Genomic DNA, 23883 nt, shown 5'->3' on the forward strand with positions numbered 1-23883 from the left:
CCTTCTTTCTGTCTTCGCATTTGTCTGTTCTGGGCCCTTCATATCAATGCAATTGTACAATAGGTGGCCTTTCCTACCTGGCTTCTTTCACTTAGCAATGGTGTTTCCAAGGTGCATCCATGTTGTGCCAGGTACCATTCCCTTTCTATGGCCATATAACAGTCTGTATCACATTTTACTGGTCCATTCATCAGTCAACGCACATTTGAGCTGTTTTCACATGCTGCTATGAACATTCATGTACAAGTTTTTGTGTGAACATGATTTCACTTTCCTTGGAGTGGAACTTTTCTACGAGTGGAATTGCTGAGTAGCACAGCAAATTCTATGTTTTAACCTTTTAAGAAACTTCCAGACTATTTTCCAAAGTGGATGCACCATTTTACATTCCTAGCAGCAGTGTACAAGGTTTCAACTTGTCTACATCTTTGCCACCACTTGTTATTACCCATCTTTTAAATTATAACCCTTCTCACAGGTGGCTATCATGAAGTGGTAAGTCTTTAAGAATTCTCTGCTTACAGAAGCCCTACAGGTAAACATACACAATTTCTTCACATGCATGCACTGATCTGATACCTAGCTTCTCGGGCAGCAACAATCCCACCTATGTGTCAGCACAATTATTATCCCAATTTTGCAAAGTAATGCAGGTTCACAGAGGTTAGGAGGCTCTGGAGCTGAGATTCAGCTCCTGATCAGTGGCTGCTGAGTGCACACGTAAACTCACCAGGGTCAGCTTAGGTAATGAAGTAACTGCACTTTCTGAAATGAAAGCATCTAGTAATGACGAGTAAGATGCTGAAGGGATGTGCCTTTCGATTATATCAACAGATAACACGGTGTCTGTTGAGAGATTAAAGAACAGAGAAGTGATTTCTGTGGCCACAGATCAATTTAAAGGCACACCGGAGAGTAAGCAGTCCCACATCACTTTGGGTAAATTATTGTCTTTATCACCCACCTGGAAAGTGAGAGCGTTCATTGTCCTCAGGGTGTGGTGATAAGTAGCGTTGAAACATGTGCTGTTTGCCTTTACCTTTTGGTCCGAGCACCTGAGAGAAGGAGGCCAGTTCCTCCTGAATTACGACATTCTCTGAGTGCGGCCAGATAGGTCACTTCAGTTTTGTGATTATTTTCCACTTTATATAAAATGGTGCCTTCTTTTACTCCTTGTAGTTGAGGAAACATTACTTTGCAATAAACATTATTTTGAGTTTTGGCCACAACCACAAGCAATTCTGGAAATTAAACTGTTAGTAAAAAGGTCCTGTTCACTACAACCTCTTTCTAGAAATTCGGTGGCATTGTGTATCTAAGCATTGTATCTTAATCCAGGCTCTTCCCAATTTTCAGCCTTGTATATGTGACTCCATCAAAAAATTGATCTTCTAAGCAATTTATAAGCATTGCTAAAGGTAGACTAAATATATTTTTAGGATACTTCCATTATTAGAATATCTTCATTTTTTAATTAAATTTCCTGGCATGACATTGGTTAGTGACATTATATAAGTTTCAGGTGTACAATTCTGTAACACATCATCTATCTATTGCATTGGGTGCTCGCCACTCAAAGGTGTTTTTATTTTTTTATTTTGTTGTTGTTATATTTTTATATATCATTTCCTGAAGAGAAACTACATACAAGTTCCCCCAACTTTAAGAATCTTAAAGAAAAGCAGCATTCTCTTTTGGTGACGGGACAGAGTTAAGTTGGAAATGAGAAATATAGTCTCCAAAGCTGTGTACTGTAAAACAGTTTATTTGAGAAAAGGATCTCATCTGAATCTGTACTTGTTTAAAGGGTTTATCCTCCACGGGGGTGAGGGGTGGGGCTGAGGGTGGGGCGGGGCTGTGGGTGGGGTGGACGAGGATAAGATAGCATTTCCAGTTTTACCACTCTTATAATTTAGCACTAGGGCTGAGGTGCTCAGTGGAAAAAAGGAGCATTGTTTCTATGAACTGTATAAGGGAGCGGGAAGGAGGAAATGTAAGGAGGAAGATTTCTCAATTTTATTAAGAGGCGCTTCTGTGACTGCACTTCCTCTAAGCCCACCGCTCTGTGCCCAGTTTGACTGGGACTCACCCGCTGGGCCTGGCAGTGCATGGGAAGGTTGAGAGGATTTTCCTCAACAAGTCGTGGGTCGAGCAGGGAAAACTGTGCTGATGCATCTTCAATAAGTGACGGCACTGACCTTTGAAATCATTAAGCTTGGTATTCTGATTTGTCTAAAGGGTGGAGTGAGTTCTTTTACACTGAGTGGCCGATTATTATGACCACCCCATCATAATTCACTTCAGTCCAATGAAGTGAATTAGTTATGCAAATAATAATAATAATAATAATAATAAAACCTTGAGAGTATTATGCAAATAATAATAATAATAAAACCTTGAGAGTATTTGCTTAGGAAGTTTTCAATATTCAGTATTTTTGGAAGTGTCAACGAAGTACTGATGGGGTGATCAGAATAATCTGGCCCGTCGGTCATAATTATCTGGCCACTCAGTGTATAAGGAAATGGAAAAAAAAAAATCTACCAAATGTTTATCAATTTATTTTGTTTTTGTTTTTTCATCCTCACCTGAGGATATTTTTTCCATTAATTTTTTTTTTTAGAGAGAGTGGAAGGGAGGTTGGGAGGAGGAGGAGAAGAAAGAGAGGGAGAGAGAAACATAAATGAGAGAGACACATCCATTGATTGCCTCACACACGTCCTTACCAGGCCCGAGGGATGGAACCTGTGGCCCAGCTCCGTGCCCTTGACCGGGGAATCGAACAGGAGATCCTTTGGTGAGTGGGCCGACACTCTAACCACTGAACACACCGGCCAGGGCTGTTCATCACTAATTTCTGAGTTCCTAAGTTTCACTCAGTTTTCATAGTCACGTCAGGAATGCCACTGTGTAGAAGTCAGTCAGAGGAAACCTAGCCCCATGTGAAGGCAGCTACTCTGAGCTGCGGTGGGCAACACTGACAAGGCAGTCTGCTCACTAAGAGGGCGGGCTCTGGAGCCACACAACCTGGACTGGGTCCCGGTTCTGGCACTAGCTCCGTCACGGTGAAGAGCTGGCTTCACCTCTCGGGCCCCACTCCTTTAACAATGTATATAGATCACTTTGAATGCCGGGCGCATAGTAGGTGCTCAATAAATGTCAGCTATTCCTGCTCTGCTGACAAGGAGGTGTTATCCAATCCCAACATGATATGGGCCTTTCCCTTCAGCTCATCCAAAAACATGTATTCCTGCCATCTTGTATTTTATTGGCCTTTGTACTCACTGATTGAGATTTTCAGTGCCTACTGTTGTCAGGTAGTGGGCACTGAGGAGTCAAAAGATGCATAAGCCACAGTCCTGGCCCCTGAGGGCAAGGAAATCTAGATGATGTCAGTAACAGGAGGGAGAGGAAAACTAGGGGCGGGGAGGGGTGGGGGAGGGCAGCGATGAATTTGGTTCCAGATGGGTTATGTGTAGAGGCGGCAGGCGAGATGCAAGGGGATCTGCCCTGCAGGCAGCTGTTTCCAAAGGATCTGCAGCTGTGTCAGGAGAGCAGGGCTGGAGGTATACATGCGGTGTCATGTGAGCTGCATGCAGTGTCATGTGAGCGTGCACACAGTGTGACACTGCCAGACACTGGCCAGGGGGCCAGGGGGCCAGAGGCTGGCCAGGGAGCCAGGGAATGGGATGAACTGAGGGTGAAGGAGGAGCCAGAGGCACCAATGTTTGGGAGCAAAGGTGGTGACAGGGGTTTCTGGGTACCCCCAGGGCCCCAAAAGGTATTATATATGGCTATTTTGGTTCTTGATTAATATTTAATTTACTCAGTAAATTAAACTACAGTCCAAAAATGTAGTTTTCTCTTGAGTTGGGATCAACTACAAATCTTATATTCTATCTAAAATTCTCTAAACTTTGTCAATCCTTTTAAGTGATTTTTCAACTTGGTTAATTAAAGTAAAACACATTTTAAACTTACAAAATGTAATATATTTGATCTTCTCTTTAAATAGTTCAGTTTTCTGGCTAATAAACAAACCCTTCCCCAGTATTTGTCATTTTATAAAACAAATAAATCAAACTCACAAATAAGGTGAATCTTCAGTTCTCTTAAATGTTTTAGTCCAGTATAAAACATAGCAAAATTATCTCAAAAGTTTCAATTTAAAGCTCCAAAGTCTAAATCAATCACCTAATGACATATTTTAAAGTGGACTCACAGGCTCAATCATGTCAATTAACAGATTTTCTTAAAAACTGTGAATACTGTGCATATTAAATGATCAAATGGAGACATTTCCAACAGAAATACTTTGGGTTTTCTTTAGGGCATTGTATTTATGCTTAATTCTAAACCTTCCAGGGTTAACACACTATCTTGTAAGAAATCTGCTTTAACATGGAATCCAAACTTGACAAAGGGTTCCCTCTTCTCACCTCTGTCCCCAAGATTCAAATTACTAGTTACCTAATTCTCAAGTCCTCTCTGATTCTCCACCTCCCACAGAGGCTGCCTTGCCAAACGACCTGAATCAATGACTCCAGCCACCTTTTAATCCCTGCTCTGAATTCTTTGTTCACCCGGAAAGGACAGAACCATAACTCCCCCAGTGAGAGAACCATAACTCAGGAGGACCTGGGATTGGATTCAGCTTCCCCATCTCCTTCTGCCTCAGACCTGATGCTAGGTGGCAGACCAATAGGGGCTGGAGTGAGAAATAATAGAAGCCCCAGGAAAGAGCATTTCAAAAAGGAAGGCTTCGGCGATGTCAGTAGTTTGAAATGTAGCAGGGAAGTTTATAAGGTAAGAGGATGAGATACGACTATGAGATTTAATGGTCATAAATTTAAGGTAAGATTCAAATTTCATCAGTGACATTTTCATGTCATGATGTGGGTAGAAAACTTACATATTAGGAGTCAACAGGAAGTGAGAAATTGGCAATTTTATGTAAAGGTATCACTGACTCAAGAATTCTCAAGACTTTTAAATTTACCTTAATATTTTAATAAGGGAAACAGTGAAAGGGAAAGAGAGAGAGAGAGAGAGAGAGAGAGAGAGAGAGAGAGAGAGAGAGAGAGAGAGAGAAAGCAGAGAAATGAGGCTCAAAGAAAGAGATATTTGTTCTGTATTTTATGTAATAAAATTTTTGTGAGTGTGTTTACTGAGGAGAGTTTACACACTCTCCTGTGGGGAAGAAGAGGGAGCTAAGAACTGGAAGTCAGGACAGAGGGATTAATTGGTGAAGCAACGTGCCAGAGGATAGGGGCTAGTCCTTGTGTTGACCTTGAAGAGGAAAAGGCACACCTTATCCTCCGAGAATGGAGAGAATGAGGAAAGGGTTGATAGAGGGGTAGATAACTATGTGGATGTAGGCGGAGCAGGAAGTTGAGGTAACTCGGCCTAACCAACTGCCTGAATCTGGCCTAACCAGGGTCAGCCAGGCAGGAACTCAGCATACAGTCTCTGGGAACACACAGAATCTGGGCTGGGACGCTTCAGAAATGGCCCAAAGGGAGCCATCACAGCTTGTGGTGGGGTCACAGTTCGTAAGAATCACAGAGCAGAGAAGAACTCCTAGAGGTTTCTTTTCAAGTCAGTTGAAGAAAATGGGACAGGGGTGAAGACAGGCTCAGGAGCAGTCACTAGCATCTCAAGCCAGAAACTGGGTTTCCTGGCCTCCTGAACCATGCTCCCTACCCCCTTTAAAATACACACATCCACACACACACACACACACACACACACACACACACATCCACACACACAAACACACACACATCCACATCCACACACACACACATCCACATACACACATCCACACACACATACACACACACACACACACATCCACACACACACACACACATCCACACACACACACATCCACACACACACACACATCCACATCCACACACACACACACCATAAACCCCCTTCCCCCTGAAAAAAAAACACCCACAAAACACACAAAAAAACAAAACCACCCCAATCTCTCCTACCTCTATCCCTGGCTAACTTTCTCTCATTCTTCTGCTTTGAGCACAGTCACTTTCTCTGAAAAGCCTTCCCTGACCTCGCTCCCCTTCCCATCTAAATCAGTTCCCATAAAGGCTGTTATACACCCCTTTTACCTTCCCTTTGTGGCACCACAATGTGAAATTCTATTTTTATTTTTGTGATTATTAAATGTTCCTTTTCCTGGTAGAGACTACAAGCCACATGAGAACAGGGGCTTTTTTGTTTACTTCTGTATCCCAGTCAGCACAAGCTCAATGCCTAGCTCAATAAATATGATAAATGAATGTATATTCCAAGAGCATGGTGTGGGAGAATAGTATTCAAGACTTTCATTTACAAATTAAAGTTTTGCATTTGTGAAAAGATGAGGTGACTTATACTTACTCTATAGGTCAGGCAAATGAGAAATGCTCAATGCATATTTGGTGAGTGAATAAGAATTTCTGCACTACTGGAATTTTAATTCCCCTAAGGAAAAAAAATAAAAAACCTTGCCACCAAGCTACTGAATATAATTTAAAGGTATTACCAAAATATTTTAAAAAGCGATTTAAGCAAGCAAATTAAGATTTCCCAAACAATTAGACTTCATCAGTACTTTGTGAAAAACTGATTTATAATGAAAAAAAAAAAAACACTGATTATATAACTAGGGTAGCTTTGGTAATCATATATAACTAGAAAACCCAATGTTTAATTCCTCAAGTTTCATCCTTTTGAATATCTCAGAGACATCTCTTAGATCTGACTCTCAGGCACTAAATAAACTTACCAATTTTTAGTACAGAAATTCATGCCTGTGCAAACATTGAGAACGAACAGACCTCACCAATGAACTGCCCACCACCTTTCCCAGGGAAGGAAATTCATGAACACACGCATGCAGATCAGTAACATACAGTAGGCAAATATTTTTCCATGTCCCACCCAAAGCAAACAAATGAAAATAGAAACTTCAAGGGCAATTGTAAAATATCTTCAAATTTAAAGACACAGAATCCGTTTCTGCTTCGGTTTCCCTATACTTTCAACAGAAATAAATATTCCTCCAGTGGTCCCAACTGAGAAGTTCTAGCAGGAAAACATTTCTGCTCTTTTGATTTTGAGGTAATTAATTTTTTTCTTACATTTGTTTACTTTATCAAGTAAAAAAAAATGGATAGAAGATACTCAAATGTTTGTTAATTGTGGATATTAGGAGACACCATTGAATCCACCTTGTCTAGCTCTCAATTACACCTACAGACCCTTACATTCTAATTCTTTCATGGAAATCTTAATTTCCAATAGAGGCTATAATAATCCCCATTAACAATCAAAATGTCCCATTGTTGAGGCATATAATCTATATCTCCCCAAGTGTCACAGTGTTGGCATAAAAACATTAATTTGGGCTAGTTATGGGAAACATCAATCCTTGAGTTTTCAGAGCAGACCAACTTCAATCTATCCTGTTGTTCATTTAATATGTTTTGTATTTTAGTAGAAAAGTTGGTAACTGTATCTCATGCCAAGATCACGATGAGCCAGATAGATTATTGCTCAGGCTGGCCATAGCTGAAAAGCATAATGAGAAACATAACCTTTCCCAGGTATTTTGGAAGGCGCACACACAGGGCCCCGATCTAGGCTAGAAGGATATCATACCAACTCTCTAACTCTGCCAGGGCTCACCCGTCCTCTCATCTAGGGATGTTTCTGACTCTAAGATCTGCTGAGTTGTGACTCTCTCACATTCCTTCCTTTTCCATTTGGAACAGAAGTCCACCAGGTATTCCCCCATGGAAGGGCGTGCATTCTCCCCTCACCACACGCTCAGCCTCTGTGGGAGGCTAGGGTTCCAGAAGCTAAGCTTCTGCACGTGTGGAAAGCATAATGTGAGCTTCCTAAAAGGCAGACATATTGCTGACCGAAGGGAAAGTAATTACTAGTACTTTAAGTTTATGTTTTTCTTTGCATCACATCAACATACTAGCTTTCTTATAAGTTAGAAGCATACCACAGTTGTGGTACTTAACTACTACTGTTTTTCCCAACTTTTAAGATAAAATGTATAAATGCATTATGTGGAGAACATAAATACTTAAAGCATTGTAGACACACACACATGATTAGCAACAGGAAAAAGAGAAACTAGTTTGAGTTTAAAACTAAACTTTATATAAACATGCATGTGAGTGTGTGTGTGTGTGTGTGTGTGTGTGTGTGTGTGTGCGCGCGCGCGCATGCGCGCATAGGGTCTAAAAAATAAAACAGATGGTAATTTAAAAAATGGAAATGTTTTAAGATATGGAAAATGCTGAGTTGAAATACATTAATAAAACACTGGAAACAACTCACCAAATTTGCAAAATAGGAGCAGAACAGTTTCAAAAAGACCGCGGCCCATTTAGGTGATAAACACCAGATGTCAGGTGTAGCACAGTATAGACAATAGCATCCCATTAGCTTCAGGGGAGAAGGAGAATAGCATCAGGCACCATGCACAGGAGAGCCACACACACATCCCACCCCAGACTGGGGCATGTAACTCCCTGGGTAACGCCTGGTCTAAGGACAGTACTACAGTTCTCTACACTTGTTTCTGTCCCTGAATTCTGACGCAGAAGTGCCTGATTCGCTGGGCTACCGCCGTGCATGTGGATGGACAAGCTGAAACCCTGCTGGGGGCCCACACTCAGGCCAGGGGTGGCTGTGATTCTGTAAAAGGAACAGTCCCTGAAACACACTCTGTGAAAGGGGCCTCTGAGAGGCTTAGGAAGTGAGCTTTCTGAAGACAGCTGGGCGAAGTCACTGAGATTATCAACCAATTAAAAGAATCCTTGAACAGCAAACCATTTCCTTTAGGAAGTTTAGGAGATTGGCATATTGCTCTGGTGAAAAGGGTCCTCACTGACCCTCCCTTAACCCCAAAGTTCATTTCCCCAGCATAACCAGTTAGGCAAGGCAGCCCAGTGCTGGGTGCCCTAATTTACCCTTATAAGTGTGTGTGTTTCTGTACGTGGGGATGGGCGTGGGGGAGGAAGCTGTGTGAGGGCCACCCAAGTGTGGGAGTCCTCCTCCTCCCTGAATGTCCCTTTAGCGTCTGGGACCTGAAGACCAAGTCAAGCCTGCTGATCCCTTTAATGCGAGTTTACAGCGTGTTGAACACGATACTGGACACCGCCTGTCTCAGTCTGAGCACCTAATTTATTGAAGGAGAAAGACGGACTTATTCACTTCACAGTCCAATAAAAGCCAAGTTATTCACAGGTACAGTGAGTGTTAGGCAAGACTTAGCTTCTTGTAGCAGGAAGGATCCCAGATTAAGAGTTAGCATGTCCCTGATTTCTCATCTTGGCCCTGCTATTAATTTAGGGTCATGTGACTAGGGCCAAGACATTAACCTCTCTGGCCCAGTTTCCTTGGATGTGAAGTGGAGATGTTGAACTAACTGACCACCTTAAAATTTTTTATTTATTGATTGATTTGAGAGAGAGAGAGAGATTGATTTGTTGTCCAACTTATTTTTGCATTCATTGGTTGCTTTTTGTATGTGCCCCGACCAGGCATTGAACCCATTTGGGATGACGCTCTAACCAACTGAGCTACCCAGCCAGGGCTGACTGACCCCTTTCTGATCCAACACTCTGGAATGAATGTGGTCTGTGTGTTCAGAAGAGGGAGAAATCACTGTGGGATAGAACGATCAGGAGTTTTCATGATGAAAGTAGTGTCGTTTGCTCATGTTCTGCAAAGTCTGATTTCTCAGTTGCAAAATAAATGCAGAGTACAGACGTGTCAAATGAACATTGAAAATGTCCCTGATAATCTCTGCCTCACAGATAATCACTGGCAGGAATTTTTTGTTCCAGATAATTCACTTATAAGTACTAAGTCTAATCATTACAATGGCTAAGTTAAGTAGTAACTGAAATCATTATTATTTGTATTACAATGAAGCACTAAGTGCATGCTTCGTCAACAATTTTTTTTAAATTTAAGATTATATCCTTGACATCCTTCCACCACGTCATCCCACATACATCTTGTTTTCTTTCATCAGGGCAGAGCATTGCATTATATCCACAAATTGTACTTCACTTAACTATTGTATGTTGACAGCATATGAATATTTTCTTTTTGATCATAAACACTGCAACAAAATTCCTTGTGTCCCCTGTCCTAAACTCAGTGTGGACACCTTCTCCCTCACTTCCCACTTCTGAACCATCGCCAGGTCCCAGTCATTTCATCTAGCATCTCAGGAACCAATCTACTTCTCTCCATCTGATTACCTCCATTTTATTCAAGTGGAGAGTTAGTACCATCCACACAACAGCTTCTTCTTAATTGGTTTCCTCTTCCCCCAAGTTTAGCTTTCGGTTTCCCAAACTGCAGCCAGAGATGCAAATCTTGTTACTTTCCAGTTTAGAACCTTCAATAGCTTCTCACTGTTCTTAAGATAAAGACCATTGCCTTATAATGACTGTATTACCTGAAATTCACTTTGAGATATGTCAGCACAGATAGCCTGAGGTTTATGGGTGTGATTTTAATCTGTACCCTAGGACAGAGATTAAATTAGTTGCCCTAATCAGGAATATACACTTCAGAGATGATTAGTAAGAATTTTATTATCAGAGGGCTTCAGTCCAGAGGTGGTATCTACAGTTATGTTGGCTTCTTTTATCTCTCAACAATGCAAATGACTTTATGAACTAGCAAATGGATATTAGAAGTTATTTTCCCTTGAAGTCAGTTCTGTATGTGTGGATGGGCTAGAAATGGTGGAGAGGCGTTCCCACTTGAAATGGTGGAGAGGTGTTCCCACTCCTGTATCATGTTGTGGATGGTGGCAATCCAGGAACCGGTGGTCACAACAGTTCCCAATGATTGTGGCTAAAAAATGCCTTGTCCGGTGGGAGCTCAGGTGTTTCTTGCTGTTTCCTGCCTCTGAAGTGTCACGCTGCCTCTAACGAATGAACTATCCATGAACTATAGAGCTGGAGAAACAAAAAGGGCAGAAAGAGGCACGTCACCACGCCTACACAACTACACAACAGGATGCATGGCTGTCTTCGTTCCTGCTCTTAATCAAGGTTGGCATGTGGGGCTGAGTTGAGCCTGAGATTTGCTTTTGGACCAAGGGTGAGGCTGTGAGGAAGGAGACCTTTATCCTCACCCACGTCTAAATATTGGAGGTTTCAACATCCACCCCCCAAAAAACAAACAAACAAACAAAACACCTCTAGATAAATAAGAAGGGCCAGACTGGTTGAGGTCAGATGATAGCACACGGCCGACAAAGGCCTGTATAATCTCGCTTCCACCTACCATCTTGTCTCCCTTGCCAGGTACTCCAGACATTACCAGGGACAGTGCCAACTGGGGGTGTGAGCCGGCTGTCCACACCCCCACCCCTGCGGCCCCTTCTCGTCTGTCCCTCCTCGAGGAAACCCTTCCTGCTTTGCAGACCAGGTCCCAACTCCCGCTCCACCCTCACAGGCCCAGGACTCCCCCCGCGGTCCCTGCAGGAAGCCGGTGACAGGTCTGTATGGCTGATGCCTCCACACCTAGGAGCCTGTGTCCAGACTGTGTCCAGGTCCCTGTTGCTCACCTTTGTATCCCTACCACCTGGCACAGCCTCATCTGTTCAACAGAAGATCCTTTAGATTTTAGCCTTTCCAGCACTAACAGGAACACACACACACACACACACACACACACACACACACACACAAAACCCTTTTATGTCACTAAGTGGTGTGGGCCCTCCACAGTGAAAACACATATATATATATATTCCAACTAAATGTACAAAGGGAAGGATGAAGACTATATAAAAGACCACAGGCAAGGCGATGGCCCTCCCTTTTAAATATGGTAAATGCCACTTATTCTGAAAATCCTTCATGGAAATGAGGACCGGGAAAATGTCACCTCCCTCATCTCTCATTTCTCCATATTTTATGGCTTCCTTTCGTCCGCACACTCACCGCATGATCGCTTCAGCATGACAAGAAGTCCTGCATTCTCAGATGGCTCCACCTTTGTTTCCTCAAAACTAACTCCCTGGCACCGCCCTGCTCGCCACAGATGCAAACACGGAACTGTTACTACATTTCACCCCAAATTCTTTACACGCGTGAGGCGCAGGAAGCATTTACAACCACCTGGTCCAAACCCGTCATTTTACATCCGAAAAAACGAAGGCCACGGAGGCGGAGAATGCGATTTATTAAACAGTTACCAAGTGCAGATGCAGGCTTTGGGGGGGGGGCGGGTAGCGCCCCCGTTTTACAGAGAAGGAAACGAAAACCCAGGGGGTGACGGGACAGTCCTCCCGAGGCCCCCCAGCACGTGGCAGCGTCAGGACTCACAGCCGATCAGCGTCCAGCCCTCATTCCAGGCTCCCTGACTCACTCCAGAAGCGCAGTGGCCCACGTGGCTAGTGAGGGAAGGAGGGACAACTCCCGCCCCAGTTTCTGTTTAAAGGGCTCCCAGGAGCGACCTGCAGCCACCGGGGAGCAGAGATTTAATGGGACCACACATGCATATGATGCTGTCACCTGTGTCGGAGGGTGACTCAGATGGTTTCTGACTTACGGGCGTGTGCGTGAGCCCCACCCAGTCACACCTGCCATCAGGGGCCCCGTGAAGTGCTAGGACGGCACATTCTTGAGTTTTTATTTGTTGGCTTGTCTTGCCTTTTGTTTGTCTAATTAGGTCTTACAGGACAACGGTCTCTCAAGGATTGCGATTTCAGAGATTTTACTTCCTCTGAAGTCACTTTAGCTTTATTGCTGCTATGGTTCAGAAGTCACACTCCTTTGCCTCATTACATCTTTGAATTCAGGCTGAGTATTTAAAAAAAACAGGCCTCCAGCTTTCTCCCCACCAGCGGGCTGCGACTTCTCTACCTTCCTCGGTTTGCCTGCTCATGCTCACCTCGCCAGGGCCACAACTTAGCCGGGCGCTTCAGCTTCAGAAAGTGCCGCATCCATAATAGGAACTGCTTGCACCGCGGGCGCTGGGGGTGCTGGGGGCGGGGGGAGGGGGGGGGCTTGCCCCCAGCAGCCGGCTTCTGAGGCTGGGCCTCGGCCTGGGTTGCAGTGTATTTCTGGAGCCTTTATTACATCCACACCTAGAACACCTGGCCTCCCTCACCAAAACCAAATCCCAATGAGAATCATAAAGCCTGTCATGTCAAGTTTAAAAGAGAATGCAGAGAAATTGTACTTTGTACACTACATCTTCACTGTCTTGCCAGCTATTTCTGGTTTATGATTCTCTTCGGCAAGCACTGCAGCAGTAAATGCACTTCGTCCCACGTACAGGGCTCAGGGTTAGAAACAAGGGGTCCAGCTCCAGTTTTGCTTCCAGCTTGTGGGGTACCCTTGAACTCCTTCTCTCTAGGCCTCAGCTTCCATACAACCAGGTGTTTCGACCCCTTTGGGGGTCATGATTCTGTAATCGATGGTAAGTTATACTTTTTTTTTTTTTTTTTAAGCCTAAGCTTAGTTGCTTAAGAACAAGCTTAAAAATGCATTTGGAAATAATCATAATCTTTTTATCACTCAAAGAATCAAAGGAAAAGGCTGCAAAGTAGCTCACATCCTTTGAAATATAAAGTGCAATTTGTTGCCACTGGGGTCAATGTATGGAAATTTTAAAAAGTAGGAAACCAGGTGATGAAAGAAACCAGTTTTTATGAGGTGTTTTCAAATGTCTATGAAATAGTCACTTTAAAATCAACTTTCAACCATATAAATTTTCAAGCACCTCTCTGAGTTGGCACAGTGCGTATGAAAGACAAAACCAGGCCCCAAACTGATCAGATTGAAAATTTCCTCCAAAGACCAGATATACAGCCTGCAGCATGTTTCAGGGCACAGACAGAACACTGGGCTTGGAGTCAGTAGGCCTGGGTTCGAGTCCTGACTGAGTGACATCGCTAAATCTGTGTCCTTACCTGTGAATGGGGCATAATCATCCTACCTACACAGATGTCCCCACTGCAGCTGGGAGGGTCTAATAAGGGTCTTTGTAGAAGAACTCTACAAAGAGCTGTTTCACTATAACTAATTGCCCGCCTCCCAAATTCTCTCACTATGTATGGGACATTTACATGGGCATACAAATTTAGGACTCTTGGCAAAACCACCATTATCACCAAAAAAATATCTTCTTTTTCAGTAGCAAAGAAATGTATGCAAAGATAACATCCCAACCCAAAGGCCGGGAAACAATTCAGAACTTGGCAGTCCGAAGCCACCTTCGCTTCCTCTCTTACTTTCCTTAGAATCCTGTTTGGCATCAAGCCCAGTGGGATGTGCTTTGAAATGCCTCCCAGGTTGGACCACTGCTCTCTTATTTTTCACCACCCCTCCCTTAGTGAGTCGTCCTCATGGCATTCCCGGATGACAGCACCACCTCATCACGCTCCCTCCAGGCCGTCCTCAGTCCAGCTTCCTAAAAGGTAGACTCATCCTCAGGATCAGAGATCCTGTCAGCCTCACACTACCTCCCTCTTCTGCAGAAATGTGACCTCCTCCCGTCCAGTCCAGGAATTCCTTCACGTGCCTGTAGGCTCCAGCTGCAGGCCATGCTCTTGCTTCTCCCTGCCTGGAATGTTCTCTCTCCAGCCTCTCTAAGGATGGTTTTCCCAGGCTCCCTTCAGTGCAGTGCTCCTCAGAATCACCTGGGATCTTGTTAACGCGCAGATTCTGACTCAACAGATCCGAGGTGGCTCATGACTCTGCATTTCTAACCAGTTCCCAGGTGACCACCATGCGATTCCATCACTCACCACTTCACCTGTAGGATAGGAATTCCGCCCGAACCTCCAGCGTTGATGTAAGGATTAAGTTAGGTAAGTTATATATAAAGAGCTCAGCCAATGTGGTAGATGGCAAAAATGGCCACAATTCTCCAGCCCTCCTGAATTTGCACAATTCTCTTGACTTGCTTTTAAAATAGTTTGGAAGAGAAGCAACTTGTATCTGAATCAGGCTAGGCCTCCAAGCTCCCCGACTCCACGGGCCCTCTTACAACTACACTTGGCCTGCCCAGTAGTGGGGGCATGAGGCCCAGGTGCTCCCCCGCTGACTCAGCAGTGGGCAGCCAATCCTCAGAGGCAGAGCCACCTGGGTGACACCACATGCCTAAGGGAGTCTGGAAAAGACAGCAGATTCTCCAGCCCAAACTACAGATCCATAAACAAAATAAATGGTGGTTGTTTTAAGCTATTGTGGTTTAGAGTGGTTTGTTACATGGCAATAGACAAATGCTACTGAACATATAAGTAATTTCTCCATAAAAGGTGGCTTGACATTTTAAGAAAAAGGTACGTAATAGAAAATGACTTTTCCATACCACTGAAATGTGCACTTCTTGGCCAGTAGTAGGAAGATGACTGAACTGGGAATTGGGAGTCTTAGATTTTGGTCCCAGTCGCTTTCCCAATGGGCAGTCTTGTGACCTGGGACATGTCATTTAAGCTTTGGGAGCCCCCGTGTGTTTTTTCTGGCTCTAACAATGATTGAAGGTGTGTTTTCCCCAAATGCAATACTTATTTCCTTGCTAACAGATAGTTCTGCGCCCAATTTTTCTTTTCTCGTGGACTTAGGATTTAATCACAGACAACCTTCACTGTATTGTCTTTGCTATTAGCATCTGGTTGTGGCTACACTTCATACTTATCACAAAAGTCATATCCTGACCCTACAAGGTGGGCCTCCTTGCTGTGGGCCAGGAACCCAGAAAGCCAAGCTCATCAGGAATCAAAAGATAAATAATGCCAAGTAAGTTCTAGTGAGAAAAAAGTATGTGGCTCTTCACTATTTGAGCGGACAGGTAAACTGCTCTTATTCATTTCTAGATTGTAGTAAATATTCTGGAGAACTGAGGGCGTGTATTCTGATCACCAAATAAGAGGGATACTGTGGGGTTTTAATTAATCCTCATTTGAGGATATTTTTTCCATTGATCTTCAAAGAGAGAGTGGAAGGGAGGGGTGAGGAGGGGGAAGAGGAGAAAGAGAAATGTGAGAGAGAGACAGCAACTGGTTGCCTCCACATGATCCCCGATTGGGCCAGGGACTGTATACTTGCAACTGAGGTACGTGCCCTTGACTGGGAATCGAACCTGCAACCCTTTGGCCCTTTGTGGGCCAAATCTCTAACCACTGAGCAACCAGCCAGGGCAAGAGGGATGCTGTTTTACAGCCAACAAGTACGAACCAATCTGCCTGCTTCACACATAAATTACCCAAGATATGTACTTACTAGTAATTGTCATCAAATGGGTAGAGATTTAACACCATGATGAAAAGAAATTTAAAAACTCGTGTGGATGGAGATGAACTCTAGGACTAACAAACAAGTGAATTACAATTATATCCAAATACCTGTTATATTAAAAAGCTATCCATGTGGTAACGAGTCAATAACCAAGGTGAGTTTTCTTCTCTCTCTCAGGCATTCAGTGACTCTCACCTACCACTTGTCCACACTCTGACACGGACAGCAGGCCATGTTGTGACCAACTTTAAAAACAAAAAAAAAAGGCTATTCTACTGCCCATTCCCACCACTGTTACACAATCGGAAGTCAGGTATTTTTATTCCTAGAAGGAGTTAAGCTAAATAAGAGAACACTATAAAATATGAGGGCAACAGTTTATCTTAACTTTGCCTTCAGATGTATATTTTAAGTCTACACAAAGAAGCACTAGGTTGGCTCACTGTTTATCAAAAATTGTTTTCTGTGATAGAAACAAAGTACGTATATGGGGCCCTACAGTGACGTGAGTAATTAAGAACAGCATTGCAATAACACGTGTTTTATGGTTAGCGACCTGGAACAAACGTATTCTGATATGATACGTAAATTAACCTCAGAGACAGGAGCCACCTAACATTTTCTCTGAGTTAATATCCTAAATACTTTTAGCCCTTGCCCTAACCGGTTTGGCTCAGTGGATAGAGCGTCAGCCTGTGGATGCAAGGGTCCCAGGTTGGATTCTGGTCAAGGGCATGTTCCTTGGTTGCGGGCACATCCCCAGTGGGGTGTGTGCAGGAGGCAGCTGATCGATGTTTCTCTCTCATCGATGTTTCTAACTCTCTATCTCTCTCCTTTCCTCTCTGTAAAAAAATCAATAAAATATATTAAAAAATACTTTTGGCCCTCTAATTATCTTTTTTAAAAATATGTGTTTATTGAGGATGGGAGGAGAGATAGAAACATCAATAATGAGAGAGAATCATTGATGGGATGCCTACTGCACACCCCCTACCAGGGATCCAGCCTGTAACCGGGGTATGTGTCCTGATGGGGAATCAAACCGTGACCTCCTGGTTCATGGGTCAACGCTCAACCACTGAGCCATGCTGTCTGGGCTCACTAATTATTTTTTTGAATCAATTCACTTCTCTCTTCTCGCTCATGTGGGTTTTTACAGAAACTGCTTTGCTTGTATCTTCCCATTTCATTCTTCTCATTGCAGCCAGAGGCTTTCTAAATACAATCTCTGCTTCACATCCTCCTTGCTTCTCTGAAGGCAAGGACTGTGTCCCCAGCACCCCTCCCGGGGTCTGGTGGCTCTGGGTCTACACCAGTGCTGTCTCCACAGCCAAATCCGGGTTTCACTTAATGTTAGAGCCACCTGTACTCTGAACAGAACAGCGTTCCTGCTAGGGGTGACATTTGGGACATGATATTCTTTTTGTCCTGTGCGGCTGAGGGGTGTCTTTTCTAAGACGTTAATGACTGAGTCAGTATTTCGAGCTCTGTTAAGCATCTGCTTCAGGTCACATGTGCATCCAATGGGTGTGGTATAAGAATGCGTTAGGAAAGGGTCATATTGATGACATACAGTCCTTCTGAAGATTCTAATCTCTGTGGGACTATGACATACTCAGGGTGCAAATAGAGAAAATACTTCATTTTGTTTTCTTAAGTAGCATTCACGTGGTAACCAGACTAAAAAAGGCTACAAGTGCTTGCCCCATCAGACCTGCAGATGGGCGAGGCTTCTATTTGCCCTCCCCTGGCAGCTCCTCTTTTATAGATATCTAGAAGAAAAGATTTTTTGTTGTTAATCCTAACCCAAGGATATTTTTTCCATTGATTTTTAGAGAAAGTGGAAGGGAGGAGGAGGAGGAGAAGGAGGAGGAGAGAAACATTGATGTGAGAGAGATATATCGATTGGTTGCCTCTGGCACCCACCCTGACTGGGGCTGGGGATGGAACCTGCAACCAGGTACGTGCCCTTGACTGGGACTTAAACCCGAGGCTCTTCAGTCTGAGGGCCAACATCCTATCCACTGAGCAACACTGGCCAGAGCTAGATATCTAGAAATTTTATCTGCAACCAGATCATCTAAAGACCAAAAAACGAAGAAGGAAAAAAGGCAGGACCAAGGTACTATTTAACCAAGACTCCCCCAAAAGTGCCCAAGGTTCAGGGTAACTGGGAAAATTGTGAAATGAGGGGAACATTTGAAACATTCCAGGTGGAAGAAACCCAGCTACTGGGGAGCTGGCAGTCAATTATTCGGAAACTGGAGCCCATTCCAAGGAGCCCAGTCAATGGGCTCTGGGGCACCCAGGGCAGGGCCGTTCCAAGAGCCAGGAGGGCAGTACCTGATCTGCCCTTGGGGCTGGGCTCTGGCCAGAGCTCAGCCAGGTAGGTAGTGTGTCCAGGCTCAGAGAGGCACGAGATGAGAAGTCAGGGGAAGCCTTCCTTTTCTTAGGTTAATGGACATATTTCATTGATACACGAGTTTTCTGTTTTAAAGTCCATATACACAAGAGCTCTTAGTACATAGCTAAGATTCCCCACATTTATCTTTCCATGTCATTGTCTCTCTAAATCTCTAGAACCACCTTGAAGAGGACCAGGCCCTGGGGCCAGGTGCCATGAGATAGGCACTTATCACATAGTTGCTGCGGAACGAGCAGGCGCAGGATGGATAGAGGGAGTAGACAAAGAGAAATACCATGAACTCTGCCTTCCTTTATCAGTGCCTGGTCCATTCCTCCTCTGAGATCAAGGCAGCGTCCTATAACTGACTCCATACACTCCAGAGACATGCAAATAACCCCTGAAGAACTCTACCTTTAGTGCTTCAAAGTACTGTTTCAGTGATGTACCCCAGGACTGCTAAGGCGCTCTGTAGGCACTGCTGTTTTTTAGTCTCCTGCTTAAAACAGTATGAGCTGGAGTTTTACTAATAAATGTGGGAATAAGTGGCAAATATATACTCTATTGTCTTTAAAAGTAGCTGCCAGTTTCCATTTATTTCTCATTCAACTCTCAAATATTTCTCATCTTTCCCCCAGCTATTAACGCCCCCCCGCACCCCCCCCCCGCCCCCCCCCCCGGCCCATAGCTTGGTTCCAACCACGGAGGATCCCTGGATCCCTAAGTCATGCTGAGAAGCGACGTCAGTGACTCCCTCTCATAGTGACAGGAAGAAAAATCTATCTGTAAGGATTCGGAACCACCACATGAACACCGACTTCCTCTCAATTCGCTGGGCAAACATCTACACAGCAATGGACAATAACATGTGCCCGGTTACTAAAGGGAGTTTAATGACAGATCTGGAGAAAGAAACCCCGGCTGACATCATCGGAACAATTCTTCAGTGGTGGTTTGTGAACACCTCACCTCCACCTCACCAGGGCTGCCAAGGTCAGTGAGACCCAGGTAAGCGACCAGGAGGAGCTGGCCTAATCATTACATAGTCAGCAAACAGTTCGTGACCGCTTAACCCTTTGCAGCCGGCGCCCTCGGTCAACACGTGCTCCTACCTTGCACCGCCCCGGGTCCCCTCCAGCCCTCCCTCCACCATCCAGGGCGCCGGCACCCCAAGGGGCCAAATCCTGGGACCCAAGGGCGCATTGGAGAAACAGCGGCGGTCACGTTCCATTTCCGTTTTATGGGGGAAAAAAAAGAGACTCAGATGCTTAAAAATGGGGGAGGAGGGACTTAGAAATAAAGGAAAATCTCTTGCAGTTTTTCCAAGTCAAGTTCTCAGGCACGGCTGTAAGTTCATTAATTAGGGATTTAAAAAGTGTTTCCTACACCAACTAGATGCCAAGCTGTACCAACTGTCTTGACCTTTGGGCACTTGGTACAAGTCCCCCACCCGCCCCCTGTCCTGGATTTTGCCTCTTTCCGTGCCTTTGCTGAATTACGAGACTTGTCCCGAGTAATCAAACTGAGAGTCGCCTCACCACAGGGCAAAAGGAAATAAAGAAATAAAAATCACCCGCGAGAGAAGTCGGGGAAATGATGCCACCAAGCCCAGCTCCGCAGCTGGGAGCCCTGGTCCTCCCCACGGCGGGCCGGACGCGCGGGGCAGAGACGGTCCTACCTGGGGCCGGGCGGCGGCGGCGGGGACTCGGCGCCCATGGCTTCGCGGGCCTCGGGCGGCCGCGCCGGGAAACACCGGCGGCTCCACGGCGCCCGGAGCCCGCGGTGCTCGCAGCTGCCGCCCCGGCGCGGTCATTGGGCCGGCGCATCACGTGGCCGCCCGGGGCGAGCCTCCCCGGCACGTGTAACCCTTTACCTGCGCGCCCCGCACCGCGCGGCTCCCCCGGAGGTGCCCAGGCTGCACCCCGGGCGCGCGCTCGGGCCCGGATCTCCAACTCCGACCCCTCCCGCAGCCGGCGCAGGCCTCCCGGACGCACTGAAGCAAAAACTCCTGGCGCCCGGCCTCTGAGCACCCGCACCGGGTTGCACGCAGCCTCCTGCCCCTGCTGGAAACTTTTTCTGTCCTGTTGTCGGGAGAGGGGAGCTTCCCAGGATTCGGGACGGAAGTGGGGAGAGAAGTCCTTGCACCCCTGGCAAGTAGATCTGCACCCCTCACCCCTGTGTTGTTCAGTAACCTCGGCGGTTCTGGCATCGGCCGCTTAGACCTGGCGTGTGCACGGCCGCCTGCCTTTGCGACATGGATGGTTTGAGCTGTAACAGCGCAGCTGCTCCCAGGCTAATTCCCGGGCAAGCTGCAGGCGCTCGCCTGTCTAGAGCACAGTGGGACCTCAATGCAATCATGCTCCCCGCCCCTACCTTCTCTCTCTTCTCCTGGGGCGGGCGCCTCGGCTGCAACGCTTCGTCCCACCTCCTGAGCTCCACGCCCGTACTTGTTGTAATCCGCGAACCTAAGGTGGGTGAAGAACTGATTGTTTTACCCAAAGTATTACTTAAGCATGGGACATTCTTTTCACCTGCGCTCCAAAGCACAATGTTTTGAGCAACTGCGCCACCTAGCTCACCCTCTTCTCTCTCCCCTCCAACTCATCCAGGGATACCACAGGGTGCTGGAGAAGCAAGCAGAGAATGCTATACCCACTGCCCTTGGTTCTTAATGTTTCCACTGAAGTGACTCCAGCGCCATTTACATGGCAATTGCCTTTATGGAGGAAAACTCATTTTCGGAATGTTCCCGGTCGTGTAGTAGCCGCATGCTTTAAAGTGACAGATTTATGAGGGAAGTTATACTCTGTTTTACATAATTTTCGGGTAAAACCCTTTGTCACAATAAAGGAACCTCATGCCCATCTTCTAGCTGACATTTTAGTAATGTCCACAGGATATTGGTACATTTACCAGTTAGGTTATTCTGGCCATAAAGACTTTGTTATTTTAGGTTTTAAAGTGTGGTTCCCAGACTAGCAGAATGAGCACCGCCTGGGGGAATTTAGTAAAAATGCAAATTCTTGGGTCCCACCCCAGAGGCATAGGTTCAGAAACAGTGAGGGATATGGGGGGTGATGTATAGTCCGGTTTTCAGATCACTGCTCTTAATCTGCTCAAGTGGCTGTTTAAATAAAGGCTGGGATTCTGTCATGTTAACCTCAAATTACCAGGGCTACATAATTTGTCATGTTGATACACTGAAACTGCACCCTCTGGTGTGTCTATATAAAGTGTGATCTGTACTTCCTGAGGATCACATGGACCTGAGGGGTCCCTGTGCAAAATACAGAAGAGAAACCGATGGTTTCTTGAAGCATGTGGAACTGAAAACACCGTAATTCACTTAGTTTTTAAAATGTGTTTGTGTTTTCAACGGCATATAAATTGTTTCCAACTGACGAGTCATGGAAGATAGGGAAGCTAATTTGAATAGATTTGTCAATATAGTTCTAAAAAAAAGGACAAAAATTTTAAGTGTATGGTATTGACTTACATTGTAACAAAAAGGCACCATACAGGCATTTTAGACTTCTAAGAAAGAGGTAACTGGTTGGATTCTTTATCGTTAGCGCAGATTTCTCTAGTGGATGAATGGTGTATTTCCAGTTGCCTGCAAGGATGTCTGAACCTTTGAACTCTCTAGGTCCAACTTTATTATTGCCACAACTTTCATATTCTAAACGATTCATTTTATATTTGCAACTCTGCTATCTACCAGTTGCAATTGAAACTGGAATTTGTTTTCCTTCTCCATCACCAACTCCAGTCAGTTAAGCTCTTCAATTGTTCCTGAAATCACTCTTGAATTGCCGCCCCTCCTCTTAGCATTCTCACTGCCACTGTCCTAAGAGCAAAGTCTTATACTTTCTATCTCAGATCATTGCAATAGTCTCTGTGCTGGTCTCATCCATCTCTAATCCATCGGACACAGTACTGCCTGAGTCATTCTAAAATACCAAGCCAATCAGTCCATTCTCCTAAATTTTTTTTTCCATGATTCCTTTTTGACTACTGAATAAAGTCTAAAATCCCAACATAGCATTTGACTTCATCCAAAATAATCAACTGTTTTTGCTCCTACAACTTCCTTCACCTGAAATGTCTTTCTGACATTCTGACAGCTTAGTCCTATTTATTGTTCAAGCCTCAGCTCTCTGTCATCATCTCTTGGCCATTCCTTTTGATTCCCAGAGTTCAGTGCTCCTCTATGGTGTATTTTCTGCACTTGGTTTTCACTTTTATTAATAACTTTGTATCACAGTCTGTCTTTTTAAAAAATAAATATCTTTAATTGACTTTTAGAGAGAGATGAAGGGAGAGGAAGAGAGAGAGAAACATCAATGTGAGAGCAACATGGACTGACTTCCGCCTATACACCCCCTACCAGGGATTGAACCCACAACCTGGGCATGTGCCCTGACCTGGAATCAAACCGCCTATCTTGCAGTGCACCGGGTGATGCCCGGCTAACTGAGCTATATGGGCCAGAGTCATAGTCTCTCTTACACCTGACTTAGCTGTGTCTCCTTTAGATTGTAGGATTCCAGAGGGCAGGAGTTGTGTGTGACTAATTTTCAAATCACCCTAGGACATAAAATAATGCTTTGGATATAGCAAGCAGGCAGTATTTGTTCTGTTTTTAATGCTAGGAAGATATTTAGTTAAGCAACAAATTCCATGTGTATGAAATTTGTTTATATAAATACTAGAGGCCCAACACACGGAATTTGTGCAAGGGGCTCGGCCCTCGCAGCCCCTCACAGCTTTGGCCAGCCCTCGCAGTCCCAGCTTCGTCTGGAAGGTTGTTTGGACAGTCGTTCTGCTGTTTGGCTTAATTAGCATATTAGCTTTTTATTATATAGGACTAGAGGCCTGGTGCATGAAATTCGTGCACAGGAGGGGGGGGTTCCCTCAGCCCGTCCTGCACCATCTCCAATCTGGGACTCCTCGGGGGATGTCTGACTGCCAGTGTAGGCCCGATCCTGCGGGATCGGGCCTACACCGGCAGTCAGACATCCCTCTCACAATCCAGGACCGCTGGCTCCTAACCGCTCACCTGCCTGCCTGCCTGATCATCCTTAATGACTCTGCCTGCCAGCCTGATCATGCCTAACTGCTCTCCCCTGCTAGCCTGATCGCCTCTAACTGCCCACCCCTGCCAATCTGATT

At 45.0% G+C, this 23883-nt stretch overlaps 1 protein-coding gene across 1 annotated transcript in view; it reads right to left on the bottom strand.

The window, feature by feature from the left end:
• Positions 1 to 20546, bottom strand: part of PGCKA1 (PDCD10 and GCKIII kinases associated 1) — a 72946-nt gene extending 52400 nt beyond the window's left edge. The window contains exon 1 of the mRNA XM_081097694.1: positions 20390 to 20546. The gene's annotated coding sequence lies outside the window, so the exon portion shown is untranslated. The remainder of the gene's footprint in view (positions 1 to 20389) is intronic.
• Positions 20547 to 23883: the final 3337 nt, after the last annotated feature.

Source organism: Myotis nattereri (assembly GCF_964212035.1).
Source record: "Myotis nattereri genome assembly, chromosome: 1".
In the NCBI taxonomy this organism is placed as follows: domain Eukaryota; kingdom Metazoa; phylum Chordata; class Mammalia; order Chiroptera; family Vespertilionidae; genus Myotis; species Myotis nattereri.